Raw genomic sequence first — 15,442 nt, 5'->3', positions numbered from 1 at the left:
GGAGTATCCTTTCGTAGCAAATTTGTCAAAGGTGAGGCCACTTTTGTAAAATCGAAAATGAATCATCGATAATAATTTAGATGCCCAAAAAATCCATGCAATTGCTTAAGGTTTGTTGGAGGTGGAAGTGCAGAAATCTAAGAAATTTTAGCCGGATCCATAGCAGTACCTTCTTTAGAAATGATATGCCCCAACAACGTTCCTTTTGGGACTCCAAAAACACATTTATCAAGGTTCAAGGAGATACCTACTTCGTCACTATGTTCAAACACTTGCACCGATGGATCATGCATTTCTTTTGCCATTCCATAGACAAAAACCATCTAGAAAAACTTCCATCCATTGTCGAAGAAAATGTTGATAAGTAGAAATCATAACTCTTTGAAAAGTCGTGGGTGCATTGCACAAATCAAAAGGCATTACTTTATAAGCGAATGCACCCCATTCAGTAGTAAAGGTAGTTTTGGATTGATCTTCAGGATGAATCAACACTTGGTTGTAGTTGCTAAACCCATCCATGAAAGAATATAGCTCATGGTCTGTAACTTTATCATTAGTTTTGTTATCTTCTCCCTAGGGCAATTCTCTTCGTGATTCCCTTTGCCACTACACCTCCTACATAGAGAAGTAAAGTCTTGATTTTTACGCACATTTGGAAAATATGTAGCTATATGACCTTCTTGTTGGCATCAATAACAGGTTATCGGTCCCCTAGGCCTTTGTTGTCCATTTTGCCCCATTGGATTACAAAAAGTACCATTATTTCTCCTAAAAGGAGAATTTCTTCCTCTATTTCCATCACTATTGTAATTATTTCAGGGTATTGGGGGGTCTACCTTGCGTTGGCAATCCTCTCGGCCTAAAAGGTTGATTAGGTGGTCCAATCGCATAAGTCGTATTATTACGATCCATGTAATTGTAATTCGTTTGCATCGAACGAGCTTGTTGTTGCTCTTGACCTATCTTATGCCAACAATTTGTATCTAGATGCCCTGTCTTAAGGCAAAAAGTGTAGAACTATGGATGGTTAGGCATTAGTCTTGAAGGCGTCGGACACTCTGTAGCCACATGGCCATACCCATGACACTTACCACACTAGATATTAGATCTAGGTGGGTTTGGATTTGAGCTGCTCAAGGATTGTTGTGCACTAGAAGACTGTGTTGTTATCGAATAAATTTCTTTCAGAGGTGCTTGCACTGCACTCATAATTTCCTCCTTAAACTTTCCTAGGGATTTTGTAATAATATTAGCTACTTTTGCTTCATCAAGAGGGGATTGATATTGCGGCATAGAAGGCATTCTTGTTTGCATCATATAGGCTAGAATTGAGGTATATGGATTTAAAGGTACACTTGGTACATTTGAACTTGCAATTACCGATGAATTTAAAGGAACAGTCACATAAGACACGTTCTTAGATATCCCACTTGAAGTACTTGGATATTCCATCAGAGGTTCTTTAAATAAGTCCCTATGTCATTGTTGGCTAAGTTGCACTTCTTCCCACCATCTAGCATGTGTTTTAGCATCGGCCGGTGTAGCTGGCCGTTGTAGGCTAATATGCTGATGAACTTCAAGATTAAGCCCATCAATAAATTGCTTTTGCGTAGGTTCATCAAGAGCTAGATTCATCTTTCCAATAATTGTCTCCATACATTCAATGTAATGTTCAACACTTTCGATTGTTCCTTGGGACAAATAATCCAATTGAAGGGCTAGTCTATCTTGGAAACCTTGCCGTCGAAATTTTTCTAAAAACACTCTTGATAAGGCCGCATAAGTCACTTTATGTTGGGCATCTAGGTTCATGTACCACCTTGCTACTTCATCTTTTAATGTTGCAGGGAAGATATGAAGCTTTTGGTCATCGTCTACTATCTCATTGGTGACACATGCCACCTCAAATCTCAGCAAATGCGCATTGGGATCCTCATCCCACAGCCCCCCAAATTGCGCGAAGTTAGGTAATCTGACTAGGTTGCGAGCCATTGTTTCTCTAAATAATATATCTAACCCTAAATCTTTGGTAGTATCCAACCACGCGGGTTCCTTAGGCTCCTTAAATAGTTGGCGCTGGCGCAATCCAAAATTTACCTCTAAATCCCAATCAAAGGGAGGTTCAATACTCCCTACTATAGCATTATCTTCACTCCCCCTACTTCCACTATTTTGTCTACTCCTTTTCCAAGTGGCACTACTAGTGCTTGAGACGACTTGATCCCATTGATATGAGTTTACTTCACTTCCCTTTGACGGTGTTCTATCAAATGATATACTAGGCCTAAAAGGTTCTACGTTTGAGTTAGAAACAACATCTATCCTATGATTCAATAATGCATTCACCCTCTCGAGTCTTTCTAATAGCCAAGCCTTCTGTCGCGGTGCATGTTCTCTAGCTCATTGATCTCGAGCTTCATTTTGCTATCTCCGTCTCTCCTCTGAATTCATCCACTATTAATGAAATAGCTATTACTATCATACTCTAAAATTTTACACTTTCTTTTTTGAAGCTATAAAGTTAGATTTTTGCTTACATGCGCGCTTAGAAGGTTTAGAATGGTTGGTAACTCTGGGTCTATTTCTCCATAAGGCAACTTTTCTTCTTGCTCAAGGATTAGGCCTAAAATTTCAATGACCTCTCTAACGTCTTTTGTGTTGAAAGAAACTTTTAAACCTCTGGATACACGTATCCAAGGCATCACATCATCCCATACCACTCTTCTAAAAGTTCGATAAGCATTACGATAATAACAATCGAAGTGGTACGATATACTACTTGTGTTTATTTCTACTGCATCTATTAGCCCAAAGTGCATTGCTAATAAAACTATGGTTTACGCGCAATATGTCTACTAATTGTGGACATATTGTCTACAGTTAATTGCGGACCAAAATATTTGCCCCCCTCTACTAAGTCGTCGTCTCTTGCCCAATCCAAAACCCTCCTTTTGCAATCTTGGGGCAAATTAGGAAAATGGTCCCTAAGAAAAGAGACCTCATGCTCACTCATAGATACCTAGGATTTAAATATCCTAGCGAGATCAATCACCCGTTCGAGTGCACTTGACTCCCGTCAAACACACCAAAAAATGACTGGCCAAAGACCAAGCCACTTTTAATCGGTTTGTCAAGCCAACTCCTATGAGTTGTTGCACTAAATAGGTGATATTGGTAACTAATTCTTATGATTTATCTAGCCTTCCTCAATAGTTACAACACTTGTTCATAGTAGTCCAACTAATCTAATATCTAAAACTCTGGTAAACTTGCTTATTTTCACACTTCATCTCTTAAATCTTCATGGCTAGGTCTCTACACTGGACACTAAAATACTAAGCCTAGGATGTTTATCCCTAAGGGAATTGGTTTCAGGGCAGTATAGATCCAATGGATCTATCTACACATCTCCATTTAAATTCCTTTTAAATTATCTCTTCTCTGCCTTTATATAATAAATTCATTTTATTATTTATTAATAATTTTCTTCATGTCATAGATTAACACACTGTGTATACTCTTAATTATGTCAAATAAAAAATACCATGTTTATACTGATATTTTCTTTAACAAGAATAACATTAAATTTGTTTTTTATCTTTCAATAACTTTACTAAAGCATAAAAAATTTGACTTTCAGTTTTTCCATGGAAAGATCATAATTTTTATTGATGCAAAACATAAATTTTTAAAATGAAAACTGAAAATTTCACTCAAAAATAACAATTTTTGAATTTTCTAACATGTTAAATGATCTCCAAATATTATAAAAAAATTTCAGTAAACTTTTAGCATTATATCATTCATGGAAAGAATATTATAATTCATGATTATGCAACCAAAATTCTAAAAAAATTCATCCATGCCATTTTAAAACATTTTTGACTATTTTTGATTACAAAAATAGAATCAGACCTACATAAATACTAACAACCATTCAAAGTTGAAAATGAGGTTCAAATAAATTTTAAAAAAATTATAAACCAAATAAATGTTTATGGTGAATCACTTATTTTTGTTAAACGAGTTAAGACACTTACGCAAAGTACGAGAGTCACAATTACGCTTTTGGAAACTGTGTCCTTTGCAGTTTGGCCAAGAAGAAGTCTATCCATTCATTGTGCGCTGCAAGCTCATCATTTCTCGTCTCTCGAGAGATCCATTTTCCAAGTGTATGGTTGCCTTAGGAATGGCCAGTTAGAACTCTTTTAGATTAATCTTGATTAGTTTTGAACTTGAAACTATGGCTCCATGGAGTTGGGGATGACGACTTGTGAAGGGGGAGAGGGTAATTGAATATCTCCATCGTGCTTCCATTGAATCAAGAGAGAAGTGAAGCGATTGAAGGCAGAAGATTGTTCTCCTACCCTATCACTTTAGATTAGGTAGGTATATTGAAGCTCCAATCCCATGTTTAGTGGTAAGGCATGGCGATGATCATGTACAAAGCATTGGCTTCAATTCTCCCCTCTTGCTCTTCCCCAATTACATTTCTTTGTCCATCTTTTGGTTTTGATTAGGCTTGGAAAAGCCTCCTATTTCTCCCTCTCTCCAATGCGAACTGATGACGTCCCCCCAGGAAGATGGCACCCTCTTTGTCATGTTCTCTCTCTCTCTCTCTCTCTCTCTCTCTCTCTCTCTCTCTCTCTCTCTCTCTCTCTCTCTCTACCTACTTTGCTTCACATTCATTGCCAAGCATGCGATTGTCTTTGCATTGGGGGCAAAGGCCATATTTGTCATTAAACAAGGCTCTGGTTTAGGGGAAGTAGCAGTCGTGGAGTGCAATCATCAGCATTCTCATCTAAGGCGAATTTGAAGCACTCTCCTTATTAGTCAATAAAGGCTCCTGGATTGATGAGAGCGCCTCTTCTCTTTCTCTCACCACCCTCTACCTCCTCCCTTTTGTTGTCTGATTTGTCATAATCATGGCACAATCAAGATCATAATCATGATCATCCTGTCAATGTGCCTTCTCAATTGCAGCAGCTATGGTGGATCATTCGGCTTTCCATTAGATAGTTGTATGCTCCAAAGGAATCGTGGGCAAGCTCATTATCCGCAGGATTGATACGCCCTCCTCTTGTGCAAATACTCATTTTGGTGTATCTATGTTTCATGTCATCAGTTTGAGGATCATTGCTGCCGACAGTGCCTCCATTAGAGGGATCGGGTTTCCATTGCAATCCTCTAGGAACTAAAGCATGCACCCTTCTTCTTCTTCTCCTTCTTCATGATTATGTAGAGAACGGCTTGTTTTCCAGAACACAATGCTGCCCCTTTCGCAACTTCTTTGTCCCCCCAGCATTCCGATTCGGCCAAGATGACACCCCTTCTTCTTCAAGATGACACCCCTTCTTCTTCACAACCCCTCCTTTTTTCCCAATGGCCTCTCCCCTAGCTAATTTTTAATTTTTATTTTAATTCATTTCCTTCCCCCTAGCTTTGATTTGTTTAAGTTCTGTATAGAAGTTGGCAATGCTGTCTGCATCATTTTCAATATTAACATCAAGAATTTTCATAGCATTCCAGAAGTTGCCAAACTTTTCTTGCAAAGCTTGTTTCTCTTTTTCTAGCTGCATATTCAAAGCCATTATTTCATTTCTTTCTTCTAACAAAAACTTTATCTTTTTGCCCATCTCTTTGAACTTGAAAGCTCCATTGTCATCCATCTCATGACTATTGAGGGAAAGATCATCGGCAAGATCAACACGTCATGATAGACATAAGCCTCTTTCAGAAAAATTTCCACTTCCTCCCCCCTAGCTAAAATTGAATAAAACCATTCTAATGGTTCTTGTGTTGATTGATGTAGCATTGCACACATGCATTTTTAAAAAATAAAACGTAGTATTAAGCCCTGGAGTGATAGGGTAATCCACAACCCGCATTACCATTCAAAGCTGTAATTGTATGTCAGCTCGGTCCCTGCTTTGCAAAAATTCCCACTCTTCCTTTGCCTGCACCCTCACCCCCCCCAATACCCATTTGTCAATAGTTGCAAATCAACTTCTCTCTAGGATAGTTGCATTATAGAAACTGAACTTCTTTGTGTTTGTATTCTTCTTCAAAAGAGCTTGATGCTCATGACTAACTCGAAGGAAAACTCCACTAATTGTAGCAACCACAATATTTACCAAGAAATATCCAACAATCACAACAAGAGTGATAAAATAAGACATTGCATATTTGAACTCAATAGTCTCCATAACATACATGACAAAACTCCAACCTCGTAGTAACACAACCTGAAAGAGTGTCAGGATGGATGATGGAAACGTGTCAAAAGACTAAGATCCATAGTCGGGGTTTCCACAAGTTTTCTTGCATATTAAATTGCTTGGGCACTTAAGTCCTCTATTAGAGAAATGTGAACATTATATTTTAGGGTAGGACATTTGGCTATCTATATGCCTTATACACCTATATGCAAGATTTGACCCAAAGAAATGAAGTCCAATTAGTGAATAGAAAAAATAGCATAAAAAGTGCAAGTAACATCACATCTTCAACTGGCTCCATACTTCTCTAGAGAGCTTCAAAGATTGTTAGCACATTGCTAAGAGAAATCAATGTCACACAACCAATCTACTGACATTGAAACTGCCCCCAAATGAACTATGCTTTGCATTGCGGGTTACGAGGGGGTTATGAGGGGCATGCAAGTATTACTTAGGTGATGTGCTTAACCACCACAAATCTCCTAGACTTGCCTTTGTTCACTAAATCAAAATCAAAATTGGTATTGGAAAGAGGGGAATCATGGGAGAGAAAACAAAATCTTATCTTCTCTAGATCATAATAATTCCATATGGGAAAATTTTAGATGGTCATGGTTGGGATTCACTAAGGAAATCTATTAGATTTTATCTATTGCACCACCTTTCTCTCGTACAAAAACTTCCTTGTAGACTGCATAGACACATCCTCCAAAAATAAAACAACAAATATCGGATCTACATTAAATTAATGCTCAATTAATGTAAAAAGTTGGTAACAATGTGCCAATTGTGTACAATTTTGCTAAATTTTTTTAGCAATATTAGGCATTGGTTCTAGGTGTTGTCAATAGTATTGGAAGCATGGATCCTCATTGCATTAAGCTACAATAACATTAGTTGGAGTTATGGAGGAAAGAAATGGAACATTGTCATAAATGACAAATCATATAATTGAAGAGATGTACTAAATGAGCAACATGTTAATAAATGAAGAAGATACAATGGATTTTAGCCTAAAAGTAGCAAGACTAGCTAGCTCTCATACTGCCATGTAGCTTTGATACAACTCACATAGCTTTGATAGCTTGGACACAGCTTAAAAGTGGCTCTTTTATAAAAGTGAGGTTTCATAGGCTCTTTTATAGGCCTTTACAAGTTGCAAGAAAAGTTGCTAGGTTACATCATAAATGAATACATAATTTACTCTCCTCTAGCTAATAACTGGTTCTCGTGAGCTAGTTGGAAGGGCATGTTTCCAACAATTGTGAGTCCTAATTTATATATTTCCTGGTACACCATGTGAATTGGTAGATGTTAGTGCTAAGAAATAATCACAAAGATAGAATTATGTTAATACTATGTTAGATTTATTTATTTTAGCTTATGTTGAAGAGCTAGTTTAGTGTCACATGTGTAGCCACATGCATATTTGATCTTACTAAATATAAAATTCTTGGAAGTGTTCACACCTCTCAATGTGATAGACGTGCTTGTATAGGCATGCATGGGCTTGCAAAATGTTTATTTGTAAAGTTAAGGAGCCAAATTCACACTTGCACATGTCAACTGTGAGAGTAAGGAGGGAAAGGAGAAGGTAAAAGCAACATACATTTGGAAATTGCGGATGATGTGGGAGATCCATATGATGAAGGTGAGTTCAAAAGAAAAGCCCAAATAGAGATTTTAAGTTGTTTTGACCACAACAATAAAAATTAGCCAATTAAGGAGTTTAGTGAAAGAGCTCCTCCAAAACATGTAGTAGATTGTGAAGGTGGGCACTTTAGATTTCCATGCTAGTTTTCATAGTACATTTTTTTTCTATGTTGCTTTACATAAGTTAATTTTGTGACTTAGGTCTAGCTCTGCCAAAAGTTGTGGATAGTATTTGTTAAGTACAAGGGATCCACCCTTTTCGAAAAGAAATGCACAATAAATGTTGTATAACAAGAAAAAGATTAATGAAAAAGGTGTGGCACATTTACTTCGGAGTTTTATTTTGCAATGCCACATTTTTATCTAATCTAATTCTTATGGGACTATGTTATGTGGCTGAGCTAGATGATGAGATAAAGGTTGAAGTGCTTCACTAGATCATGGAGATACCAAGATACTAATGTGGAAGATGGGACCAACAATGAGGTCAATAAAGTAGCCTAAGACCATGAGGGGACCATTGTCAACAAGCAACAAGAGGCTTTAGCTACATCCCTTGAGGTCAACATCTGGAAACATGAAGAGGCTATTTTCCAAAAGTGGGAGGATGTTGTTGCATCCCTCAAGATCATTGCCTAGGAGCATAAGGCAGCCATAACATAGGAGATGCATATAAGGCCATTTCCAAGGAACATGAGGATGCAACTAAGGATTGTGAGGCTACTATTGATAGTAATGCTAAAACTTATAAAATGTCTAACTTTTTTCTACTAGGCATATGAAGTGGAAAACTCATTGCCTTTTTATCCATAATGTTGTTCCTTGTATATGTGTGCAAAACTAGACCCATCTCTACATGAGTATGTACTGTTATATTGCCCCTTTATTTATCAATGCATTGCACTTTTTGTAACGTAAATTTTTTCTTTCTTGAGTAAAGTTAATTTGGCATCTATATCTTCAAGAGAGTTTAATTTGCACATTTTGTAACATACATTTTCTCTTTCTTGAGCACAGTTCATTTGGCACGTATATCTTGAAGATAGTTTATTTTTCATGTGTTTTTTAGAGCTAGCCTTGAGTTCAATTTTTAAAGCACTTTTTGTCTATCTAATTACTTATATGAAAATAAGCTCTAGCACTATTTTATATGTGAGGTAAATGCACATCAGTGGTTCCTCTAAAACATTTGCTTATTTTTCATGTTAATGGAGTCATGTTGAAAAGATGGTTTCAACATGCTCCATTGCATAGCAATATTGATAGTTAGCTCCATAAAGTTGGCAAGTATGTGATGTCACTAAGGCTTAGGCTGATATGGTTCTTTGCACAATTTAGCCCCTAGAAATTTGATATTGATTGTTGACATAGAAAGAACTAGCCGTGGTTGGTTCAGACTTCAAAATAAAATCTCATTTCTCACATGGTGAATAGGTGTAGTCAATAGACATATACCACCCCCAACAGATTGGTGACCTTATATTCCAAAAGCCATGTGTAATGCTTCTTGTTGAGACACACAGATCTTGAGCATGGTTGATTATGGAGGTTGGAAGGTAAAGACTAGAACCATGATGACGCGGACAAGAGACAATGATTGTTACTCAAGTGAATTAGGTTCCAAGATTAAGTGCTTGGACTCATAAACACAATCTTGAGTAGGACATGACAATGACATAGATTGGGAGTACAAAATACAATAGCATTGCATTGAAATAAGGACCAAGTTTGTCATATCTTTCAATACTTCTAAATAGGAACATTCAAATGGATCTTATACATGCCTTTCTTATTGACAATGCTCCACTTAAGGGATGTTTGAATCCAATAGGGATAGCTTTTTGCTTGAGATAGTGTTGCATTGCTTATAGAGGATTTATAAATTTAAGGGCATTTTCTAAACTTCTGATATTATAAATATCTTTATGAAAGATCTATTATTGAGAAAAGTGTAAGGAAAAAGAATATAGATCCCCTCCAAGAGATCCTCAATGTCAAATATACTTTGAAATTCATGAAAGGATTTGATTTAAATGTGTAATGGAAGAGAGATGGTACAAGATATGGAGTCTCAATGCATTTTCTTCTTCTTCTTCTCCTTTATCTTCATTCTTATATTCTCAATAATGCACACAATAGAGTATCTCCCAAAGTGGATAGATATTTTTGCTTTAGGACACTTTGCAGACAACCTATTTTCCACTTTAATACAACCATAGGATATGACTTTGCCCGTGTTTTATTTCTCAACATTCCTCATCAAGCTTAGAATGAGAGCACAGTAGATACAATACCCCAAGTTAACTTCTAAATTATTCTGACTTATCTTTACCTAATTCTTTTGGTAAATATTTGCAACTTGGTCATTGTTTTTGATGTGTACCAAGTCCATCTCTCCTCTTTTCTCTAATGAAATGATAGTGCATTTCAATATGCTTTGTTCTTGCATGATGGAGTGGGTTCTTTGCAAGTATAATGTTACTGATGTTATCACAATACATGATAACTCCACCATCTATCTCAATCCATGTATCACATAGAAGTAATCTCAACCATGTCTAGTCACATGCTACCAATGCTATTCCTCTATACTTTGCTTCCGTACTGGACAAAGCAAATTGTGGGTTTCTTCTTACTGCTCCAACTCACCTAAACCAAATGAAAAAGAATAACAATTGGTGGATATCCTATCCATAATACTTCCTATCCAGTTTACATCTAAGTTTCCAAACAATGTAGGCTTAATCCCTTTCTCATAGAACAAGCCATAGCTAACTGCCTCTTAACATACTTCAATACTCTCCTCATTGGATTCAAGTGTGACTTGCATGGTTTTTGCATGAATTGACTTATCATTCCAATTGAATAGCTCAAGTATGGTCTTGTTATTGTTAAGTAGATTAAGCTACCAACCATCTTCCTAAACATGGTTAAATCGTGAACATACTATCCATAATCAATCATCTTTATATTTTGATCCAATGGTGCATCAACTGGCTTACATGTTGTGATCCCATACTTCTCTAACATTTCCAATGAATACTGCCTTTGCACCAACCGAATTCTAGGGGGTGTATCAATCGTTTCAATGCCTAGAAAGTACCTCAATAATCTAAGATCTTTCATGTCAAACTCCTTATGTAGACCATGCTTTACTTCAGTAATTTATCTCTCAAGAGATCTTGTTATGATAAGATCATCAACATAGATAATAAGAACCACCATTCCATCCTCTGTGTGTCTAACATAGAGTGAATAATCGGCCACATGCTTTGATGAAATCCCATGCTACAAAAAAACTCATTGATCCTCTCACACCAAGATCTAGGTGCTTGCTTTAACCTTGGGGATCCCACCTATAAGAAATCATCTATATAACATGCGTTCAAAGGATATTAAAGAATGCCCTTTCTATCATGGAATCCTAGAGGGGATAAACTTTTAACATAAGTTGGGGCGGAGTTGAAATTCGTAATAGATTCTCAAGAGGGTGGAGCCACCCTCAAATGGTCAGTGAGGATCTTAGATTGGATTATCTAAGATCTTGTTAGAAACCCAACCCATTAGCTATAGAACTTAGGAAAAATTTACCATCTAGAAACTAATGGGTGTTGCTAATTGGATGTAAGACCAATAGCATTAATTCTCATTCTTATTGCATAAGAATGAGGGACGAAACAAGGGAATTCCTACCCCCACAGTGGGCCATTGCAGTTGACACAAAAGCAAGAAATATTCGAAGGTTGAATGCTAAGCATCTAGAAAGGAACTCCACCTTAGCAGGTGTTCTGAGCACTCGCCCACATTATTGTTTGTGCTTGTAATTTTAGGAGCACTGTCTGTGAAATGATTGTTTGATCCAAGCTCTCATAAGAATCTGGTATAATGAATCATGTTAAATTCTCGGAGGGGCGTGCCAAACTACCCCCAGCTGGTTGAAAACCCTATCCAAGAGAGTCCTAAAACTTCGTGACAAAAATGTGGACCGAACCTGCCATGAGAGGTCTCTCTGTGGATTTGTTTGATCGTAGGAGGACGCTTGGATGCCAGGGGGGGACTCTGGCTTTAAATTCCCTACCTCTGGGTCCTACTCAAATAGTCTACATGACTCAAGATAGATTCTCGAGGCCGTGTTCCTAGTGCAAGGGTGAAAACTTGGAGGAAAATAAGACGCATCCTTATGGATTGCAAGAATCGTCCTATGGGCGAGATTTTTATCTCAGTTGAAGTTTTAATATAAAGTTCAATTTTCAAGAAATTTGTCTAAATTGTGTTCGTGTCAGTGCACATAAAATTACGTAAAGGAACATGTGACTAACGGATTAATTAAGGAAGTTGCATGTATGTGTTACCACTAATGTTCCCTTAGGTAAGTACAAAACTAAAGCTATCAAGGGAAGTGGGTGGGTGTGAAACCTCCAACAGGTTCGTCCTATAGCAGTGTGTTCCCAGAGAACTGGGAGGCTTCTCAACATTCAAATCACGATGATGTATTGATCCTAGATAATGTAGGAAAGAGCGTTGGCTCATATTTTTTTAGGGGACCAGAATGGGACTTTACCCTACGGGTAGAGAGGTCGAGCGATGCATCCCTCTCATTTCCAATTCTCTTTGAATCAAGTACGATATGAGTTTGCTTCGGTTCAGATGCTTTGCACAAAGGAAAGTATGAAGATCGATGCTAGAAGGTTGTAGAATGACTTGACCATTAGAAACCCAAAAGAATTAGGTTGATCCTAACAGGGTCGGCTGATACGCTTCATTGTGGAGTAGACTCGGGATTCGATATCTGACAAACCCTGTGACATTTTGTGGGAGTGCTAGGCAGTATCTTTTAGATCAAACTCCCAATGGACTAGTAAAATGTGTCAAGGACCAGACATGTCACAGTTGGTATCAGAGAAAACTAACAAATAATATAGTCAAGATAAGAATAAATTAGGCAGAGTGAAGTGATGTTTTCACTATAGAACAATTTTCTTTTACTCACTTTTGGATTGCCGTTACTTCCAGACCTATGAGGCATGGAGTAGGTTCCTCATATTTCGTATCATGTTCGAGAGTGCTATGAATTCTTCAAGTTATCGCAGAAGAACCAACATGATGGGGATCTTGGATTGCCTCTATGACCCTTCACCATTGTATGGGGAAAGGCGTTGGATTTGGAGTGCATGTTACTACTACTTAGATGCCAACCGGCTTGCCTATCTTCAAAACAATTTGAAGAGGCTAAAATGGTTGGAGGACTTGAAGAGTATCAAGTTTCTCATTTTCCACAAGGCATGTGTGAACTCGATCTTGCACATCGGATGCCGGTAGGTAGAATCGACTCACTACATCTATGAGGAGGCGGTCAAAGTCTTGCCGATAGATAGAATTAAAGTAATGGGGTGAAACAAATGTCATGGCTATAAAAAACGAGGATTTTCTGAACTTCCCATGACTTATCGCTTCTTGAGAATCCATTCCCCAAACCCATATTACTATTCTGTCCTCATAGCTGAATCCAATAAGGAATTATGAACCTAGTGTTGATATATCTCTTGAAAGAAAGATCATCCCAGCCTATCTCTATCTATCCCTAAATAATTGTACTTGAGGCTCATGGCTCTTTATGGATAAATGAGAATTTTATGATTATCTGACTTGTTGCACAATCTTGATGAATAATAATCTACGCATTGAGATAAGTTGTGAAGAGGTGTGTAAATGCAATCTTAACGTGAAAATTTAAATTGAACCATATACAACCCCAAACACGGAATTAGAACCCTGTGCCTGACAAAGGCACAAGAGAAGAAGTTTCTTCTCAAACAAATCAAACCACTAGAATTTGATGGGAAAGGGAAGATTATTGAAGCCGATGTCAAAGTATGGATTGAATCCACGGAGGATTACTTCAATGTAGCAGAAGCAACACCTGCAAACCAGGCTATGATTGCCAAGCTTAAACTCACTGGTGAAGCTAGGCTCTGGTGGAAGTAGTGGTGTAAAGACCAAGCAGTCATGGAAAGCATAGTAACTCGGGATAAGTTAAAAGAAGCAATGCAAGAAAGGTACATTCCACCTGCATACAGAACTCAGAAGATGAATGAGTTCTTTATGTTGAAATAGTTGGGTCTGTCTCTGGAGGCATACTACTCAAAATTTATCTCCTTGTTAAAATACGCCATGACAATGAGCATTTTCCAACAAGTCTCTAAGTTCTGTGATGGGCTGAATCCACCAATGAACACTCGATTGGAATCAATGTGTCCTTCAAATTTACAAGATGTATTGATAAGAGCAGGACCCATTGCCCAAGAAGTCCAGCCAAAATCCAAAAATAATAGACCATGGTCTCACAAAGACCAGAATCAAGGGATGATGAAGGATCAATTTAAAAGGGCACAAGGATGGGGTCAAGGCCAACGGAAGAAGCTGAAGGAAAATGCAGTTAGTGACTTTTTCCCCCACACAAAGAAACGACAAGAATCTACATTGTTTTTACTACAAGGAACCTAGGCACTTCAAAAGAGAATGTCCCAAACTTAGCGAAGATCATCGTCAGGGAAAACTTAGTAGGAAAGCTAGGGCTACTCGTGGCCATGGTCGTGCAACAATCAAAAATGCAAAAACTTCCAATATCACCATTAAGGAAATCAATGAAGGAGAAGACCTGTCCATGGAAGCTAAGATTGAGAGGGCATCAGTTCATGCCGCTCTCCATAAAAAGGGGATGAATCACCAATTTTCGGTGATCCAAACTCCATTGGATTACCAAGGTGAGAAATTAAAAACCCTGATTGACTGTGGCAGTACTCATTCTTTCATTTCACCAGCTTGACATGCAAAAATGTTAGGAATAAGCACCTACCTTGCTTGTCAAATTAGCAAATGGGCAAGAAATTACTTGCACTAGACAAACTGTTAAGGTGGAATTTCTACTCGGAAAAGAGTCCACATCTGTTAAGTTGAGGGCAATGAATCTAGGGGTCCATGAGTGCCTACTCGGGATGGATTGGCTAGTCCCCAACGATGCTCACATCCATTGTAGAAAGGGTCAAGTTTCCTTTTAGAATCCTAAAGGTGAGTTAGTTACAACTCGAGAAGAAGCTAGTAAACCAAAGATCCAGCTAGCTAAGGAAACACGAATAGCTCAAGGGATAAGGAAAGGATTACCCGTATATCTGATCAAGCTAAACAAGACAGAACAAGTAGAGGAATCCAATGAAGAACCGTCATGGCTAAAAGAGTACGCGGATGTATTCTCTAAATAATTGACAGCATTACCACTGCCTAGGGAAGTTGACCATGAGATTAAGATGATGCCAGATGTTGCACCAATTGCAAAAAGACACTACAAGATGTTCATTCTTGAAGCTAAAGAATAACTAAAACAACTATTGGACCGAGGGCATGTATGCTCCAACAGTTCTCCTTGGGGGGATCGAGTCTTGTTCAAGAAAAAGAAGGATGGTACATTGCACCTTTGCATCGATTATAGAGGCCTTTGAACCAAGTAACCATCAAGAATAAATATCCTATCCCAAGGATAGACAAGTTACTTGATTGATTGGAGGGAGCAAAAA

This window comes from Lygodium microphyllum, chromosome 7 (genome assembly GCF_053477565.2).
Source record: "Lygodium microphyllum isolate KBCC chromosome 7, Lygodium_microphyllum_v1.1.10, whole genome shotgun sequence".
In the NCBI taxonomy this organism is placed as follows: Eukaryota; Viridiplantae; Streptophyta; class Polypodiopsida; order Schizaeales; family Lygodiaceae; genus Lygodium; species Lygodium microphyllum.
Note: the sequence above shows the minus strand (reverse complement) of the source record.